The sequence below is a fragment of the Leptodactylus fuscus genome, chromosome 3 (genome assembly GCF_031893055.1).
Source record: "Leptodactylus fuscus isolate aLepFus1 chromosome 3, aLepFus1.hap2, whole genome shotgun sequence".
In the NCBI taxonomy this organism is placed as follows: domain Eukaryota; kingdom Metazoa; phylum Chordata; class Amphibia; order Anura; family Leptodactylidae; genus Leptodactylus; species Leptodactylus fuscus.
The window spans coordinates 118,740,608-118,761,882 of record NC_134267.1 but is presented as its reverse complement, the minus strand read 5'-3'; the positions used below and the strand labels follow the sequence as shown (position 1 = coordinate 118,761,882).

The 21,275-nt window shown below is 40.2% G+C and overlaps 1 protein-coding gene across 2 annotated transcripts in view; it reads right to left on the bottom strand.

Annotated features, from left to right (window-relative positions):
- Positions 1–20,986, bottom strand: part of BACH2 (BACH transcriptional regulator 2) — a 225,611-nt gene extending 204,625 nt beyond the window's left edge. For both annotated transcript variants that reach the window (XM_075268187.1, XM_075268186.1), the window contains exon 1: positions 20,568–20,986. The gene's annotated coding sequence lies outside the window, so the exon portion shown is untranslated. The remainder of the gene's footprint in view (positions 1–20,567) is intronic.
- Positions 20,987–21,275: the final 289 nt, after the last annotated feature.

Sequence of the window (21,275 nt, the reverse complement as noted above, 5' to 3'; positions counted from 1 at the left end):
CCTCCCCTCTAGTACTGGGCATTTCATTGATTTGGTTGTAGAACCAGTGGTAAGGACCCCCAAAGATAGGCCATCAATTGTAGAAACTGGATAATAATTCTGGCACACATACGGGTCTGTACGTAAAACTTACACCTTCCTTAAAATGTCTCTAGGCTGTCATATTGGTTATTACTTTGCAGAAAAGAGTGTGAACATTAAAGGGGTTGTCCCATCACAAGGATCCTATCTATACTGCTTGTTAATGTGGATTTAAGACTTTTCCTAAATACTGTACATTGCTTCAGCAAAACTGTTTTGTTTGTCCACTATCATACTTTATTCAATTCTTTGTGGCCACAGCCCTGACTTAGCTGCTCATGAGTCAAGTGATGTATCTGCTGCTCTCAGTGGGGAGGGAGGAGGGGCTAAGTGCACGGGAGACAGCCTGTGTATCTAGCTATTCCTGTGTCTACACCACGTGACCTAGGTTCCTGTTAGCAGATAGAGGAGAGGAGCTGCTTTCATTTCTTCTGTTCTCCCAGTTATCAGGCTAGTTAATTCAATTGTGTTCATTATGGCAGAGACAGGCAGTCTCTGTATGTAACACAGAATGGAGTTGCTGCTGCCTGTACCTCATAGTCCAATATGGGTGGGTGGATTTGGGGGCTGAGCTAAACGGCAGGTTGCAAGTGAAACCCCGCCCACCAAATGATGCAAGAAACCAGGAAGAAAGAAGATTTTACAGCAGTAAAGACTGATGAGTATGTGACGTAGGAATACCCCTTTAAAGTAGTTGTGCAGGATTAGAAAACATGGCTGAGGTCATTTGGAGAAGTGAGCAATGATAAGATTGCTCCAGCTCAGTGCTGCTACAGTATACAGACTTGATGTATACAATGTGCATCAGCTGTAAGCTGCTGGAGAAGAGTTTGGGACTCACCTCTTCTCCTTAAAGGAGTTGTCCAGGAATTGGCCACCTGTTACTAATACATATGGCAATGTGATGATTTAACTAGGAAAGGTTCTTACAGTACAGAGAAGAAACATAGCTAGGGGTACCATTCGGCCCTAGGATACATTAAGTTAAATGAATTGGAACAATGCTAACTTTGTAAAACCAATTTTCGTGTCTAAGTAACTGAAGCACCTACTCAAACAGTGTGATTATTTCCTCCAACAACCACAACACCTACTCTCTTAGTCAACCTGGAATGAAGAGGGGGAGAAATTTCAGTATGAGTATTGTGGCATGCCACATTTTTCCTTTCTCTATTAAAAGTCGTACACCAGGTTAAGACACAGTGATAGGGAACTTAGTTTGTGAGCCCTATATGGGACCGTGACTGACAATATCTGTAAAGTGCTGCAGAATATGCTGGTGCTATACAAGTGAGAGAAATACATTAAAATACATTTTCTGATGGCAGTGTTGTACCATGTGCACATAAAGCTATACAGTAACATGAAAAGTGCATAACTAAGGGAGCGTTCACACTACCGTCGGTGTCCGACAGGTAGTGTCCGCTCCTAGTGTCCGCTCAAAATCTGTCACGGACATTAGGAGCGGACACTAGCGGTGTCCGTGACACCTGTCATTCATTTCAATGGGCATCGGGTGCGTTCTTTTGCACTCCGTGTCTGTCCTTCCCTTTCCGCAAGTGAAGATGTCCGACTTCTCAAGCGGACAGAAGAACCCTGCATGTAGGGTTTTTCTGTCTGCTTGAGAAGTTGGACATCTTCACTTGCGGACAGGGAAGGACGAGCACGGAGTGCAAAACAATGCACCCGATGCCCATTGAAATGAAAGACAGGTGTCACGGACACAGCTAGTGTCCGCTCCTAATGTCCGTGACAGATTTTGAGCAGACACTAGGAGCGGACACTACCTGTCGGACACCGACGGTAGTGTGAACGCCCCCATAGAGAAAAAAGAAAAACAAAAAACACCTTTATACTCTTATATTAACAGGAATCAAGGCGAACACTATGGAAATTTCTCCATACAAGTCATGAACATTTATAAAGGTCATCTAATGAAGTTGACGCATCCCTAAAGACATACAACACCATCTTTAAGTAAAGATATGACTATTTTACATCACTGTACTAACTGGAATCACCATAGTGCACAAAGTCACATTGCATATGTGAAGCGCGTTTCGCTTGTACAGCATGAAAACTTCAGATGTGCTTATAAAACGTGCCCAACAAAGAGCCAAAATGCAACCCATTTCCCTTATCTGCCCAGTATATGTTAATATACGGTCAAAAAAGGAGGAAAAAAATACGAGTTTCACAAGTGACCCATTTTATTTTATTTACAAGGAGTTCCTATAGGTAATGGATACCACTGTATACGTTAGAGCAGGCATGTCAAACATGCGGCCCTTTACAGGCATATCTGCGGCCCACACAAAAGTCTCAAACTTTGTCTCTAAAGTTTAGAGACAAAGTTTGAAACTTTTGTGCGGGCCGCAGAGGTGCAATACTCACGCGGCTACACGCTGCTGTGTAGACGTGATGACGTCACATCGCGTCTATGACTGTTAGCGCGCGAGAGAGAGTGCGGCGGGGGAGCGAGGACTTGGAGTCGTCGGACAAGGTAAGGCAGTTCTATATACTGCCGGAAAGCTGACAGTGCGCTGAGTTCAGCACACTGTCGGCTTTCCCGATGTGGGCCCAGTGTGAAGAGCTTACGGTCCGGTACCGTAGCTCTTCTATGGTCAGAAGGGCGTTTCTGACACTCAGTCAGAGACGTCCTTCTTCACAGCACAGCCAATTGCGCTGTGCTGTGAGAGCCGGGAGGAACTCCCCCCTCCCTCCCTGATAATGCTCGTCTATGGACGAGTACTGCGAGCAGATGGAGGGGGCGTTCCTCCCGGCTCTCACAGCACAGCGCGATTGGCTGTGCTGTGAAGAAGGTCCTCTTTAATGTGTGTGCACATAGAGGTGGAACGTGAAACAGAGGGCAGATGAAGGAGGGAATGGCATGACACTGGGGCCAGAGATGGAGAGGACGGCATGACACTGGGGGCAGAGATGGAGAGGACGGCATGACACTGGGGGCAGAGATGGGGGACATGAATCTGGGGGCAGAGATGGGGGACATGAATCTGGGGGCAGAGATGGAGGGGGGACATGAATCTGGGGGCAGAGATGGAGGAGGGACATGAATCTGGGGGCAGAGATGGGGGGACATGAATCTGGGGGCAGAGATGGGGGGACATGAATCTGGGGGCAGAGATGGGGGGGACATGAATCTGGGGGCAGAGATGGGGGGGACATGAATCTGGGGGCAGAGATGGGGGGGACATGAATCTGGGGGCAGAGATGGGGGGACATGAATATGGGGCAGAAATGGGGGGGGACATGAATATGGGGGCAGAGATGGGGGGGGACATGAATATGGGGGCAGAGATGGGGGGGGATATGAATCTGGGGGGCAGAGATGGAAGGGACAAGAAACTGGGGGCAGATGAAGGGTGTATATGTAAACAGATAATTTTCTTTTATGAAACGAACAAAATCTTCTCAGAGAACAAGGCTGACTGATCACCACTTATCTAAAAAAGATTGAAAAAAATTATAGCAAATAAATGTTTAGTTTTTAATTGCTGTATTTTTGTTAAATATATTAGTTGCTGTTACATATTACTACTTCATATCTTGTTTTCATGACTGCTGTTAAAATACGTGTGTGACATTAGCTGCTGTGTGCGGCCCTCGCTATAACCTCTTGTTACTCATGTGGCCCTCGGGGTACCCCGAGTTTGACATGCCTGCGTTAGAGGCCATAAACATTATGTGAACAGAGACGTAACATGTAAAACTATGAATAGCTATCTCAGGTCATATCCTGTGTGAACCAAACTCTTTGTTTGTGGCGTTAACAATTGTTATACTAAATTTAAAAGCATTTTTGTTATTCATGCAAAACAACTTGCCATGTGGCTAAAAAGACTATGGAAAGAACATGAGATTGTACACATGATATAATGCAATGTTTACCAAACTGTAAGGTAAAAAGCAAAAGAGCAATATTTTCCAACCTTTTACTGAGACTTGCTAACTACAACCACATGTTTTATTATTAGAAGTAACTAACTCACCGATACTAATGAGTCACTTGCATCGGCGGAAACCAAGAATCACTATCTTTGGCAGAAGTTCTACTCTGTTCCAAGTCCACTACCATTACAGAAGTTTTGTACAAGGAGGATTGATAGCACAAGTATCATTTTCTAAATAAACTTACACAGGAAATGATAAGAAAGAAATATTTAGATTTACTTCTTGTTAGCAGCATGTAAAAACAATTATTTACATTCTAGGACTGAAACCAATACTGGTCTGATGCTTCTCAAAGCTCAAGGTTTGTTACAATGTATCAGTTCTATGTTACTTCAAAGATTGGCAGGTGACTAGCAGAGGGGCATTTAGTAGGCAAACAATCCCCCATTTTCATACATTAAAAGACCTGTAACGTTAAGTCCAGTTTCTAGTGCTCAGTTCTCTTTAAGGCTGGGGCCCCATTTGGTGTAAACGTCGCAGAAAAAAATTGCGGCGTTTTACATTCAGAGCAAAGTGGATGGGATTCTAGCGAATCCCATGGCCACCTTGCGGTAAAAACCATGGTGCGGACATGTGGCGAATCGCAGCTTGTCAATTATTCATACGAAAACGCCAGTGGTTTCCCCATCTGGTATAATTGAAACAGAAAGTCCGCAGAGGAAACCTCGTCGAACTTGTTGTCTAAAGCGCTGCGGGAAGAACCACGATGCATTGCCGCCGTGGCTTTTCCTGCAGTGTTTTTTTTTCTGCGGGGCGCTACATGGGGCCTTAGGTGAAAAAAAAAAAAAAAAAGCAACACATGTTCACAGTTTTTTCTGCAGCATTTTTTTTGCTGGTTTTCAATACATTGGGCCTGAAAGAGTTTCATGAAAAGTCTTTTCTAACGCCAAGCCCAAATATGCAGCACCTGAACTCTTTTACACATAACTGGTGGAAAAAAAATAAAAAGCACTACAAAGAGGCACATTTGATACCCACTAACAAACATGGAGGTAGATAACCGATGCTTTGGTACTATTTTGCTTCTAGTAGACAAGAGGCTTTTGTGACAATGGCATAATGAATTTTAAGAGATTTCAAAGAGATTGCAGTCCGAATTCTTCCTGCCTCAGTCACAAGGCTGAAATGTTGACAAGTTGCAACTTTTAGCAGTACAAACTACAAGTTACGCTATGCAATACCCCCCCCCCCCCCCCCGTCAATTAAAAATAAATAAATAATTAAAAAATAATATACACATAACATGTTCTTTATTTGTTCATTACATTGAAGTCAATGGATCTGTTTGGTTTTAATGGCCATCAAAACAGATTTGCATCAGAGTGACATATGTTGAAAATGGACTATTGGCTTAGGTAAAAAAAAAACAATGAAATTCTTCTGTTTACTTAAAGGTCCATTAAACATGAAGGCAAAATGAACGTCACTCAGGCTAAGGCCCCACGTAGTTTTTCCCACAGTGCTTTTTGCAGGAAGTCTAAAGAGTTTTCCTCTGCAGAATTTCTGCTTCAATTATTCCTACAGGGAAAGCAGTGTTTCCGAAGGTATACTTGACATGCTGGATTTCCAATGCAGGTATGTTTCTGAACTGTGTGGCTGGGATTCACTAGAAAAAGCTAAATAACACGCACCATTTGATTTTTGATGCTTTCCTGAACAATTCAGCGTTTTTCTAAAATCAGTCAAACCATTCCAGAAAGATATGGCTTGACGAAGGTTACATGTAAACAAGCTCTGATTCTCCGTGTGGGCAGGAACCTTTTATTTTCTCAGAGAAATACTAAAGACTAACACCTACTTGGAGAATTAAGAGGTATAACCTTCCAAGGGCCCTATTTTTTTTTTTTAAAGAGGTGGACATTTGTCAGGGGCACACTGCCAATCAAATGATATATGGAGTTTAATATTTTGTACTTGGTGCCAGGTAAAGGATGGCATATATCACTCAGTACGTCAGATTGGATAAGCAGAAGAGTACATAGACACACACTAGCCTGCAGGAGGCAAGGAGTCCATCAGTGTAAAGAGAAAAGTGAGAGCCCATGGGGTAAAAGGGAAGGAGAAATTACACACTGGTCAGCATCTGTATAGGTCAGCCCTTCATGGACAATCTTACCAGGGGAAAGCAGTTCAGGAATGAAACTACTCATTAAAGAAGTTATCCTATTGTTAGGATAGATCATCAATTAAAGCTCAAAGGGGGTCCCACATATAGTCCCCCATGTGATCAGCTGCTGCAGGATCACTTCAGAATCTTCATTAGTTACCAAGCACAACACTGTACATTTGTACAATGACTGTGTTTGTCATTGTAGATCGTTCCAGTCACTTGAATGGGACTGAGCTAAAAATCAAGCCTTGTTGATCTCGTGTTATATTGCGGTTATGATTTTATTGCCTTACTATATGGTTTCTCTGCCTTTTTTGGATTTGGCAGTAGTTCTTGTCCTTGGTTGTCTATTCTCTATTTATTTGAAAATTTCAATAAAGATTACAGTTTAAAAAAAACAAAAAACAAACAAAACCATGAGGCAGAGCCACTTCTGTTGATTTCTGGGGATTCTAGGTAGTGGATCTCCAGGAATCTTCACATGATGATCAATCCTAAGTATTGGTAGTAAGTTATGATAGAGAGTATAAGCAGCAACATCCAGGCTACATAGACCTCACATTCAGCATTTACTACTAGCTGGGACATCCACATGTGAAAAGTCTGAAATTAGGAGCGGGTTAGAAACTACATATTAGCGTTCTGAAAATGAACAAACTAACAGCCCTAAACGTAGTGCAACTTCGACTCATGGTAACCAGCCATGTACAGATGTAGCACTGTTTAACTAGACTTTCTGAAGCATGATAACGTTCTGTGCTATGATAGCCACACAACAAGCAAAAAAGCCCAGACTAAGACATATAACCCCACTAGTTCCAAACGGCAATTGTCAAAAAACATCAGATATTCCAAATGTACATTCAAGTACTGAAGCCACTGAAAAGCTTAACATGTTCATGAAAAGAGAACAATGAGAAAAAGTGATTAAAATAGTAACTAAATCGTAACTATTTTGTGCCCTGAGCAGCAGTTTACACTGATATTTTACTGCAACTACCAAGTAAGTGGCATACAGGGAAGGATTTGTTAAGATGCCTTCATTGGAAGCAGTACACGTTGTGCACCTATAATAAATATACTTTGGTGAAAATGTGGCTCTAACTCAAAATCAAAGCACATTATAGATTTGTAGAATGGATGTAATAAAGGTGTATTCACAACTAAATATATAATGAAAAGTTATACATTTTTCATAGACTTTTTCTACTGATTCATAGTAATTTCCACAATCTCTGCTGGTTCACATTCATTTACAACTATTCTATGTCTACTTGTCTTGGGTAAGTGATGGACATACAGGTGAGAGACTGCTTTTATTTACTGTATGAGTGGATGGATACTGAGCTGCATCTAAAAACCATTTGTGCACCGGGTGCCTAACACACAACCATGTATAGGTTTACACCACCATGAAGGTCGATGGCGGATGAGAGGAGTGAGCAAAGAGAGAGAGAGAGCACAAGAGAGTGATCGAGAGAGAGCAAGAGAGAGAGAGAGCAGCTGCTACTGGAGCCGAATAGAAAAGTTTCATCATAATCTAAGGACTTTATTGGTCAGTAATCTCTATAGATCTCCAGGGCATAATTTCTGAGCGAAAGAGAGAAAGTTATACTCATTATAGGCAGTGTATGGCAGCTAGGCTACACAGGATTGTAACAGAGATGCAGCATGCAGACGCAGAAACTGCTAAAAATAACAGGATATCTGAAATATAATGAGCACAATTAGCAATACTTCTCATGTATGTGCACAGTACCTCTCCTGAAAAGACATGTGAAATGACAGTTACACTTTAAGACACACAATACACTGCTCTTAAAGGGGTATTCTCATCTCAAGGATCCTATCTATACTGATAGCTTATGTAAATTGAAGACTTTTCCTAAATATATTGCTTTTGCAATGCTGCTTTGTTTGCCTGCTCTGTGAACTTATTCCTCCCATTGTTTACACATTGTTGCTATAACCACGGACCTGTGTGATAGGACAAGTGACGTCACTCACTGCTCTACCTGCAGGACAATCAGTTCCGCTAATTGCAGTTTGTTGATGAAGCCCTGTCTGTTATCTCTCTATGTAAATACACAGATAATATAGAGTCCAGTCTCTACAAGCATGTGCATATTATCTGATCTGCATTTATATTAAATTTCTAGTGATTATAATAAGTATTGCGATACTTCATAGTGTCCTGTTCAGCAAGTTGGGAGGGGGAGAAACACAGGAAGTGAGAAGAGACAGCAGGCAAAGCTGCTGAAACAGGGAGATGGGAAACCCCCTTTAATAAATTTTTCCAGGTGTGTTCCACAACTGGTGTCAGAAAGCATCATACTGCTCAGAAGAGAGTGTGCCTCTGTTAAAAGAATTATATCACTACATCAAATCTGATACTTCTTCAAAAACTGGGGAAATGGAGAGCCATTGTATCAGCTAATAGAATATTAGCCAGATAGAATGACAATGAACAGTTCTCTTCAAATGCACAAAATACGTGAAAACTAAAAATGAAGCTGTGGTGATTACTACGGGAGCTACTTACAATAGGGCTATGTAGGTGCTGGGCCGTGTTTAGTAACATCTTCCCCTCTACATGTTCTGATGCCACAGTCAATGTGTTGCATTTCTGACTACATGATCTATCCTTCACATAAAGCCATGTTCACCATTGTTTATTCAGCAGTTCTGTCCTTGACAATCGCAAAAAGCAGAAAGACAGCCTCCAGCCATTAGGCTGGCAAGACAGGTGGTAACAATAGGAAAATGATGTGAAAAAAAATGTGGAACAGAGATATAAATGTTGTTTCTATTAATAAAAAAAATTATAATCCCTTTACAGTGATATGACAAAATACAGAGAGAGAGGGGCACCGAGCCGACCAATGTGTAGAAATGATGGGTAAAAGGTAGGTAAGCAAAAAATTTGTCCGCTCACCTGGAAGAGTTGTGTGTGACACAACAACTCTATGACGTATAATATTGGAAGCAATAGGGACACGGGCAGCCGCTGGAAAGAACGCCTGCAAGACGTCAAGGCAATGAAGCGAAAGAGGGACCGTCCTCCTTGTGGAAGATGAAAGGAAAACCGCGCTCGCCCAGGTACAATGAAAAGACTATTTTGTACAACGCGTTTCGAGCATACTGCTCTTTCTCAAGTGCATATGATCAACCTTAAAATTAACAACAACATCCAGAACAACAATAAATACTTCAAAATTTAGATAAATAGATAAAATATCCAGTTATACAAAGGCTAAGGATATCCTGATAAGGTCCAGTAAGTTGCTACACTTATGGACTAAGCTAAGAGAATTCTAACAGTCTCATTAGATGTGTGAATAATCACATAGAATAGAACTGCTAAATGAAATAAACCTTACTAACACAACACAAATAGGAGAGATGATAATCATTGCAATCTAAAACATTATTCAACTTATAGGTGAACATAAATAGCTCACTATAGATAAAACATACAGATCAGGCCATGTTGTAAAAAATCCCTCAAGCACTAGATAAAGTGCCAGGGGAGTCACTCAAATCCTACTTTACCATAAATCCTAATGATTCTGATGGGAGGATATAAACACATAATAAGAATACATGACAAGTAAGTGGGAAAACCAGCGTCTGTGCTTACCTTCCCAAGTTGAGGGTTAGTGCTTGAGGAAAGCAACAGTAGGTTGATTATTTATACAATAAGCGGCAGGAAGTGACATCACACGGCAGGAAGCCCGTGACCACGTTGCCAGTGTAACACATCCCGGCGTCAGGTATCAGGCAACTGCGCATGCGCGGGCTTATGAGTCCGATACATAGTGCGGTCAGTTAGGAACACAGTTATCGGGTCGCATAGGATACCAGCGACCCGAGTTCAATTCCCATCATACTCCCTAGGACGGATGACATCTATATTTAACAACTTAAAACCTGCATCTTAAAAACATAAAAAAATTTCCCCATAGGCAAAAACACTGAGCAAAAACAATAATACATAAAACACTCCTATGCAAGCCTCAACAGGAAATATCCTATAAGAGATGATGGCAGTAGTCAGAACCTGTTGGGAGCAGCTAGGAGACCCATATCTAATTGGTGCTATTAACATGATAATAAAACTATATAAGATTAAGTAAACCAAGCTAAAAATTAGCTGAAAAGTGACTAAGAATGAACTAAAAATAATTAGAAGAGTCTAAAAATTTAAAATTAACCTCAACCCGAGAGATGGTAGGGGCTGGATTATGGCAATGCTGAACTTTATCTAGTAACATCCTCCAGCATTTCATTTAACCCCTTAGGCACCAGGCAATCAAACTTATAAATCCAAAAGATTTCCCTCTTTTTAAGAACCCCAAATCTGTCATTGACATGAGTAGGAATAAAGTCTATAGGGGTAACTTTGAAGCCAATAAAGCTACTATTATGATGTCTGGCCTCTTATATAGTATATCTTATAAAGTATATCTTTTAGAATGCCCTTGTGGGCTCCAGTATATTGGCCGCACCACTATGCCCCTAAGAAATAGGTTGAACAAACACCGTTCAAATGTGGCAAATGGCTATATGAAACATAGCGTATCGAGACATGCGGCCAGACATCATAATAGTAGCTTTATTGGCTTCAAAGTTACCCCTATAGACTTTATTCCTACTCATGTCAATGACAGATTTGGGGTTCTTAAAAAGAGGGAAATCTTTTGGATTTATAAGTTTGATTGCCTGGTGCCTAAGGGGTTAAATGAAATGCTGGAGGATGTTACTAGATAAAGTTCAGCATTGCCATAATCCAGCCCCTACCATCTCTCGGGTTGAGGTTAATTTTAAATTTTTAGACTCTTCTAATTATTTTTAGTTCATTCTTAGTCACTTTTCAGCTAATTTTTAGCTTGGTTTACTTAATCTTATATAGTTTTATTATCATGTTAATAGCACCAATTAGATATGGGTCTCCTAGCTGCTCCCATCAGGTTCTGACTACTGCCATCATCTCTTATAGGATATTTCCTGTTGAGGCTTGCATAGGAGTGTTTTATGTATTATTGTTTTTGCTCAGTGTTTTTGCCTATGGGGAATTTTTTTTATGTTTTTAAGATGCAGGTTTTAAGTTGTTAAATATAGATGTCATCCGTCCTAGGGAGTATGATGGGAATTGAACTCGGGTCGCTGGTATCCTATGCGACCCGATAACTGTGTTCCTAACTGACCGCACTATGTATCGGACTCATAAGCCCGCGCATGCGCAGTTGCCTGATACCTGACGCCGGGATGTGTTACACTGGCAACGTGGTCACGGGCTTCCTGCCGTGTGATGTCACTTCCTGCCGCTTATTGTATAAATAATCAACCTACTGTTGCTTTCCTCAAGCACTAACCCTCAACTTGGGAAGGTAAGCACAGACGCTGGTTTTCCCACTTACTTGTCATGTATTCTTATTATGTGTTTATATCCTCCCATCAGAACCATTAGGATTTATGGTAAAGTAGGATTTGAGTGACTCCCCTGGCACTTTATCTAGTGCTTGAGGGATTTTTTACAACATGGCCTGATCTGTATGTTTTATCTATAGTGAGCTATTTATGTTCACCTATAAGTTGAATAATGTTTTAGATTGCAATGATTATCATCTCTCCTATTTGTGTTGTGTTAGTAAGGTTTATTTCATTTAGCAGTTCTATTCTATGTGATTATTCACACATCTAATGAGACTGTTAGAATTCTCTTAGCTTAGTCCATAAGTGTAGCAACTTACTGGACCTTATCAGGATATCCTTAGCCTTTGTATAACTGGATATTTTAACTATTTATCTAAATTTTGAAGTATTTATTGTTGTTCTGGATGTTGTTGTTAATTTTAAGGTTGATCATATGCACTTGAGAAAGAGCAGTATGCTCGAAACGCGTTGTGCAAAATAAAGTCTTTTCATTGTACCTGGGCGAGCGCGGTTTTCCTTTCATCTTCCACAAGGAGGACGGTCCCTCTTTCGCTTCTTTACAGTGATATGGTTATCTATACAGATATTTCAAATTATCTGGTGAAATTTGAGTAGGAAGTCTTTGGTAACGAAAATAATAATTTACCTGGTTTTCCATATATATTTTTACATAAATATATGTGTGTGTATCTATTTATTTTTAACTAATTTTTCATTGAATTCTGGCATGAGTTATACCTGAAATATACACCTGTCCCTGACCTGCTATTTTCTTTTTTGTTTATTGCAGTAGATGAGATGAAAAACAATAGATTGGGTAGATAATGAAGTTGGAACAAGAAGACAAGATCCAAATGTAATGATTTATGTGCCGTGACTTACTTTACTGTAAAATTAACCAGCAGAAGTCAAGTACACAAAGTCTCGACTAAAACCAATAAAGATGCTTAACAGAAATCAGGTACCTTTGGAAAGAAAGCAAGACTTGTTACATCCTGATTCCAGACAAAAGCTCTGTCCCCACTTGCACCCTCTCATTAAGAGGGGAAAATCAGAGAATAATGTAAATTAGTTCCCTATTAACCTGAAATAACATCATCCGCAATCTTTATGGTAATGAGTTAAAGAAAATCACATCAAAAGTAAAAGCATTTTATTAAACCAAGTAAATGTAATATGATATCATTCTGCAATAAAAAATGTTTATGTGAGGGTGAAAGCATTATTCCAGGATTATTTTATACATCGTGCTGGTGTTACTCAATGCTACACACAAGTAATACACAGAAAATGTCATTAGCTGATGATTCAGCAAATCCAAGTCACAGATTCAGTTTTCGCTGAATGAACAACAGGCAAACCATGGGATATAGATCAATGCTCTCCTCAATGGACTCTAAAAATATGCATCTTTAATAAAGCTCCCATGACTTCCCATGTGACGAATACTGATCTAAAGCTCTATTCTCAGGTTATATTGTCTTCTATGGAGAGAACAGATATCTGAAATCTAGTACAGTAAAATCCAGTATATGCACAAAACCATTTTAGACTTGACTAACTTCTATGGAGAAAATAATCCACATCATGTATTTACTATTTAGATTTCACTGACGACTAATAAAGAAACTATGGCTCTTTGTACTCTCCAATTTATTCCGGATCCAGATATAATGTAAGAAGTACTTTTAGATTTCTGGATTAAAGACACTTTACTACATTGAATAAACAGAACATCATATATCATGGGATGTGTAAAGACAGGAAAGAAGAAAAGAGCAGCTTCAGGTCAGTAGATGGTAGTGGAGGTGTCTTGAGCATTAGGCACTCCCTTTTAGGTTCTGTATACAAACAGTGCAATAAGCAGTTGCTGTTGGATGATCCACTTCTGCATGACTGTACAGATTCTTTCCAGGTCATTCACCCTGATTTCCTGAAAAACACCATGAACTTTAACAGCTAAGGACAGGCTCTTTCCTACCTCCTGGGCACATGTCCCCAGACTCACTTACAATGAAACAATTATTTGCTAGAGGAATTCTAAAGGCGCACGGTGAAACAACAATTATCAATGTTTCTTTTGTGGAAATTAGGAGCACTATAACCTACAGATCGTGTATTGAGATAGAGACTCATGGCTATCTTAGGGTTCTATGGCTGTAAAGTCTAGACAAACAAGCATTTTCTAGAGCTGTATGCTCAAAATACAGTTACAAAGCATAGATTCTGTAAATCCGGCATGAAAAGCGTCAGAACATGCCCAGGAAAATAAAAAGTAAACTCTGAAAGTGTAGTCTGGACTACTCCTTAGTACTGTGGGAGTCTTATTTACATCTCAACAAGGGGAAGGGCTGTGGAAGAAATCCCAGAAAAATAGCATGGTGCATGCAAGAGCGAGGAGAACAATACTTCCTTTGTTACTATGAAAATGATGCAATTGTTCTGTACTCCATGCTGGAATGAGCCAAGTGCAAGCAAGGTAAAGTCTGGGCAGTGTAGTAAGCATACAGTGTAAACAGTCTCCAAACTGCCCGCGCTGTGGCTTTTCTTCCTCTACAGGGGCATGTACATGTGTGAGATGAACAACCATCAGATAAGTGACAGTTGCACATTCTTTCATTCACGCTGTGGATGATTTAGAGAGGGCAGCTCAGGGCTGAAGCAGACACGTGAGTCAGCAGCAGCTGCCTGTAGGAAACTGCTGACAAGCGCTATTGTTCTCACATACACAAACCACTACACACACCTACCTCATAAATAAAAGATGGCTGCATGGAAATTGGACATCAGGAACACCTCCACACTTACAGTTCCTGTTTTCCAACTCAAGGTCAAAATTAACCCTTCTTATGGCTTGTTGAGAATTTTACAACTCCCTTCATGCAATACAGTCATTGCCATTATTCACTTTGTAATAATATTCTGTATTGCCATTCGTCGTAAAACAAGAATTTACAGGTAATACAGTTACAAGATCCCATAAAATCCACAGTTACAAGAAACATATTGGCATATCTCACTGTTATTAAGCAAGAATGATTATTTTTTATACAATCACATTTGCTCTGAGTAATTCTACCCTGTTCACACATTACTACTTACGCTGATGCTTTTGGCATCATACAACAGACACACAATCGGATCAGTCACTCCGAGAATAAACTATCTCTAACAATCACAACAAGACTCTGGGTTGTTGTTTTCTTTTCTAACCTCAAAGCTTCAGAGTCACAAAACACAGAACTTCCTCTTTTTATTACTATAAGTTTCTGAAAGCGATACTCCAAAAAGCGGAAAAAGCTGCATCTGTTTTACGTGTGTACATTGCAACCAGGACATTGTATGACCTGACTCATGATTCAGAGGTTTTCCAGTACATTTGCTAAACATATATTATGGCTCTTGTACTCTGGCTTTTGAAAGACAAAACAAACCCGGCTTTTTTTAAACGAAAATTTTTGCAAGGGCATCATGGACCATGGATCATGTGGTTGGGGCTTACGGAAGTTCACGTGCTTGCTGCTAAAACAACACCATTCAAGTGAATGAAACTGGTTTCAGTCAGAGAAATCCTATCCTATCCTACTAACGTGAAAGTTTGTGTGTTTGTTCCTCAATCACGCAAAAACTCCTGAACGGATCTGAATGAAATTTGGCACATAGATAGTTTGTAACCTCGATTAAAACATAGGCTACATTTTATCCTGGTAAATGACATTGCTTCATGACTGTTATGAATTTACGTTCACATACTATATTAAACAGCTCTTGCAGCAGCTTATCTCAGAATCTGATAAAGCCAGGTCTGTTCTCTCTCTATGTAAACACTCAGCTAACCCTCAGTGGATTTGCATATTATGCCAACAACATTCTCATTATACGGCATCCCAGCGAGCTGCTGAGATGCTGGAACAATCACAGGCATGGCGTGAGGAATAATTTCAGCAGCAGGACAGCTTAAGACCTTCCAAAACGCCGGAGCAGGCAAACCATCGACGGCAGCAATTTGCTGATTATAGGCAGATCATCGACGCCAACAACACGCAGACGAAGTCGTGGGCAGAGGCTAGAGTTTGCAATAAATCTGCTACGTATGAATATACCCTAACAGTGGAGATCATGATAGAAGTTTCCTATCAAACATGTAAAGAATGCAAAAATATTACAACGTACTTTTAACATTTATATTTAACAAGTTTTCCTAGTAACTCTTTAGTCTTTATCATGAGAAATCTGGATTCAAACGCTTTATATTTCAGGTCACGGGTTTAGACAAACAAAATAAAACCCCTTTAGCTATATCACATAAACATTTGGAACTTTGTCAGGTCATCCAAATAACAGAATACAAAATATTGACCGACTACTGTGTACAAATTCTAGAAGTATTATGCATGAGCCCTAAATGTCAATAAAGTTCCTCAGTATACAGTGTATTTTCTTACAAGGAGTCTAACAGTTCCCCCAGGAATGGTCAATAGCCACCACCATGTTACAGAACACATTACAGTTATAAACAACATATCTCTGTTATGTATGTCACTTTTATAGATTTTAAGAAAAATAACTATGAAGCAATATGCAAATGAGGCATTTATAGGACTTTGGAATCCGGAACACCTCTCTTACGGCTCCAAGGGGGTGGTAGACCTAATAGCATGAAGCCTGAAAAACTTAGGTTGGTTTCAGGATTGTTACAATTTACAGTATTTTGTTAAAACCCATTTATACCATTTGTATGTTGCCTACCAGCTCTACCTCTTCACACAGAAGCTTAGAAGACTGGATAAGATTTGGGTTCCAGCATGCAGTTTCTCTAGAAAATCTGTATAATAGGTGCTTGACACTCGACACCACCTTATGAATCCAGTCCCTGAGGACAGAACTCTATGTACAACTCTATGCAGAAGGTCACTCTATAAAAATGCCCCTGTGCATTGGTAACTAAAATACCTTGTCTCTACCAATAACCTAATCCCATTGCTAATATGGGCATGAATCAATATCTCATTGCCAATAAGAGTTACTGAGTTATTCCTTATAGGTAGGTTCATGCTAGACTTTTGCTTCATTTTCTTTTCTTTTGTACAATGCAGATGGATTAGAATCTGATATATAAAATAATAAGAGTTCTAAGTTTTAAGACTTCTTTTTAGGATGTGGTTACATTTACACCGCACAAGAAACAGGATTGCTGGGTATTGACGGCGGTGATGGGACAGATTCTAAATGAAGTAAGAGAAGACAAGCAAAAAGTAATGGAGTCAATGTTGTTATTAATGTGTTTTACTTTAACATTTTATGACATTCTAGTGTAAAAAAAAAAAAAAGCCTTACCCAGAGCACAGAGGCAAAAAGTTTACTGAACACTTGAAAAGACCTTTTTCAAAAAGATTCTTTCATATGCAACAATAAGTGCTTAAATTAAAATAAATGGTGGTTTTTGTAATAAATCCATAAATACACTTGGAAGCTATTAGAACAATAAATGAATACTAAGTACTTTGTGGAATTTGTTGGCACAATATAAACAAAATGGAGAGCAAATACTAAATTGGTTGTTTTTTTTAGGAACCATAGAAAACCCAAAGCTAGTTAGTTAACAAAAAAAAAGTCTTAAGAAATAATGTACGCAACGCTAAAGAGCACAAAACTTACAATAGACTTTACTGTTCCAAATACACAGATTTGCAGGTTTGATAATAACTACTGTTAGTAATATATAACAATGTTAAATGAGAGACAAACATCAAAGTGAGTTATCTACACAAAACTAATATAAAACAAAGGTTATTTAGAAATACCAAGCCTTTGAGTCCATAGTTGCAATATGAGAATTTCAAGATTTCTAAACATTTAAGGCAGATTACAGAGTGAATATCTCTAATTCCCAGGGAAACATGGTGTACACTAGTACAGTTTTGGGGGTATTTTTCACTTATAATATAGATGTCAGTCCATTTATTGATAAATGGATATAAATAATAAAGTCAGTAACATAACCCAGCCATGCTTTTGTAGAGACATCTTCTAGGATCACTAAAGGTTACAGCAGTCCACATAGAATTTCCTTTTCTCTTGGTGATCTTAAGGCTTAGCATGATGACAAGGAAAAAGGAAGACCAATTTAGCTACAAAGCTTAGTCAGGCTTCTCAGCTGTGACCCGGCAACTATTACTAGGTTGAAGGTCATCGTTCATTTAGGCAGCATATTCCTATTGCAGTATGGTACACATCATGCTTTACATGATAGGCTTGATGAAGTCTAAAGAAGTAAAGTGACTGGTCAGATTGCAGCCGGTGACTATGAGGCAGCACATACTAGTAAACATTTGTCCTGCACACGTTACTACTAGTAATATACACACAAGTACACTGTACCTTCACATTTATGCAGCTTGAAAGGTACAACCCTGCTTATCACAAATAATCATATACATCTTCATATAGAATTTGTATACACATAACTTGTGTCTAAATGAGAAATAAATTAATACAACTATCGCACCACAACATGTGCAGGAAGCAAGCACAATACAGGAAAAAATAATATCCCATGTATACAAAAATTAACAAAATACTAAACTTCACTATGTGTTAAACTATATTTTCAAAAAGCTCTTTTTTTCCTAGAATTAAAGTGAAAACATTATTTTTTTTTAATGAGAAGAGAGTTCATTCACAAAATAAAGGCTACTACAGATTAAAAAAAAATAAAAAATATTAACACATTAAGTCACCAGTTCATTTGGAAAGAAAAAAAAAAGCTGAATCTGAGCTACACTGCTCTGTCATAGATAGTATATTGTACAATTCAGTAGGAAAGCAAATAAACATTGATGTAATGAACAAACGTAAAGGAAAACTGCAAGTCTTAAATGTATACGTCAATGACTTTAAGCAAAGAATTCACGTTGTAGTTATGTATTGATATTTACACTCACTACATCTAACAATTTATAGGCCATGGCATTACTCTGCAACCACAACAGCGTTTTGTTTTTGTGAATGAAATTGATGATGTTTTTCTTAAGTACACATGGCAGAAGAAATCTAGAGAAGGATCTGTATTACATCTGAGCTGAGACGACACATGTTGCTGATGAGGTAAATGTCTGACATTTCAGAGATGGATTAAGCCGCACATCGCATTCTGTACCTTGTGGTAAATATAAAGTGTCTCTATGGCACTAGTAAACCTGACACAACAGGGCAGACTTCTCTATAGTGTTGTAGTGATACTTCTGGCGTTACAAACCTGTAATTGTTGCTACGTGTGCAACGTACTGCACACACTGTTGCACAGCTCATGATCCATTTGTGTAATACTACAGACCAGCTTTGTACCAGCCCTGACCTGTCCTACTTGTACTCCACTTCCTTAAGATAAAATTCTACCTTAAGACTTTGATAAATATGTCTGACAGCCATGCCCCCACCACACCCCTACAATGCCCCTTTTAAAGGGCAAAAATCTTAAATGATCTAAGAGTCGTAATAGCATCAAAATAATTGCAGCTATTTCGGAAATGTAGTCCAGGTCACCCGAGACAATATTCTATACCTTCTTAGTCTAAATTTACAGCCGCAACACATAGATCACTCTGCCTCACTCTTATGACTAAGCTATAAATAGACAACATGCTTTTAGATTGTATCTTCTTCATGCTATAGTCAGTTCGCACAGATGCAGCATGATCTGGTAAGGAGCCAGAGCAACATCAGGGTGTACATGACACATGTATGTTCTCATACAGCATCAGCGTACATTGGAATGACATGCATATTTGGAGCTGGTATCCCAGTTGCTCTCTTACAGACATCTGTCAAGTCACCGTTCTCACACATAAAGGTCTAGCACAGTATTTCCCATATCTGGTTCATTTTCCTGAAGGCATAGGCAAAAAAACATAAGGTGACCCTGAAAGCGCTGAATAACGTACACAGCACTTTCCCCGCTGCTAATCACAGCTAGAGCCAGCAAATACGACACGTAACCCTGTGTAATGAAATATTAACCCGTGCAACCAAGAACAAACCAATGGCTATGCTGCAATGCCGGCAGCACAAGACCACATCAATATTAATGCGTGCAGCACTAGGATGGCAGGGCGACATGTATATCTGTACTATAAAACACATCACGTGGCCCACAAAATGAACAATGTCCACGCAATGGTTATGAATGAAGACAACTTCCAGCACAGCAATGAGTGGCACACACAAACATTTCGCTTACGGTTCCCACTTAGCGTGCAGAACGCCTCAGAAGAAAACGTTCTTAAGATATATTTGCGCTTTCTCAAGATGTAAGCAAATAGATCACATACGTTGTGTCAAATTCACAATTTTACCGCACAAATTGGCATATTTGTCCGCAGCCACCAATGTTTTCTAGGCACTTCTCTAACAACTTTTGCAGCCGGTTACGGATACGAGGTAGGAAGAGTATTGTCACCGTGCAAGCTACTATAATGACAGTGACAAACGGTATGAGCAGCCTCAGCCATGAAGAGGTTAATAGCACTACAAGAGGCCTCCAAATGTGACAGCTGTTTCTCCCTCCAAGCACAATAACAAGAGCCATGCTGGAGTTATTACACAGTGCTGAGCTATGCACATAACACAGTGTGACAGGGCTGCCTGCACAGCTAGTGACAGCAACTTTCCCTCCATCCATGTTACATGAGGACTGTCCTTTGTTATATGTGGATGTAGAGAGTGTACAGGGCGGGCGCTAGAACAGAGCAGCCCTGTGTAACATTCCAGTGTGTGGCAGCTCCCTCAGCCTGTGACCCGGCGCAGCAGTACAGGCAGTAGTATAGGCAGTAGTATAGGCAGCAGTACAGGCAGCAGTATAGGCAGTAGTATAGGCAGCAGTACAGGCAGTAGTATAGGCAGTAGTAGTCTCCTCTCCTCTCTCCCCCCTGAGGGCCAGCTGTGCCCCCTCCTCAGGCACCGCACTCACCTTGTTTGCACTTTCAGTTCCTCCTGTCAGCACGCTGCTGTTGTTTTTGGTTTTACAAGCTCACCCCTCAGGGAGACATCACATGGCCATGAGCCGTGGCTGCTTGTGAGGCTGCTCGTTGTTGTTGTTGTTCCCAGGAGCCAGAGATAGCTTCTCTGAGTCAGGATCCACCCCCAGCCCTTTTACGTGGGGCTTGTGAAGAGGAAGGAGCGTAGCTGCAGCCTCCTATGAGTGCCTGTGTGGAGATGTCAGTTCATGCAGTGGGCACGGAGTGACTGGGCTGGCAGAAGATGGCACATTATGGAGCAGCTGCCTGTGTATACAATCAGTGGCCTGTTGCGTATGTGAATGTGACCGGCTCTCCCCTCATCCTGACGGCAGGGCAGCGTGTGTGAGTGTTATGTGTTTGTTGCTCTCCGCCTGGCCCGCCCCCGGCAGCAGCCTCCTTCTCTGAGTGCCTCTTGTTTATTGGCGGCTGCTCGTTACTGACATCTGCTGTGTGCTCTGCTGTGTCACATAGTGCTCCTCATTGTCACGGCCAGCACACTAGCCGCATTGTTTATTACTATTGATTCATGCTTTCACATAAATCCAGCTGCTCGCTGAATTCCTCCATGGCTCTGCTTCTGGATGTGAGGCTACACTCATCCAAGTCAGGGGAGATGGATTAATGCTGCTACTACGCCACTAGTCTGACGTAACGCAAAC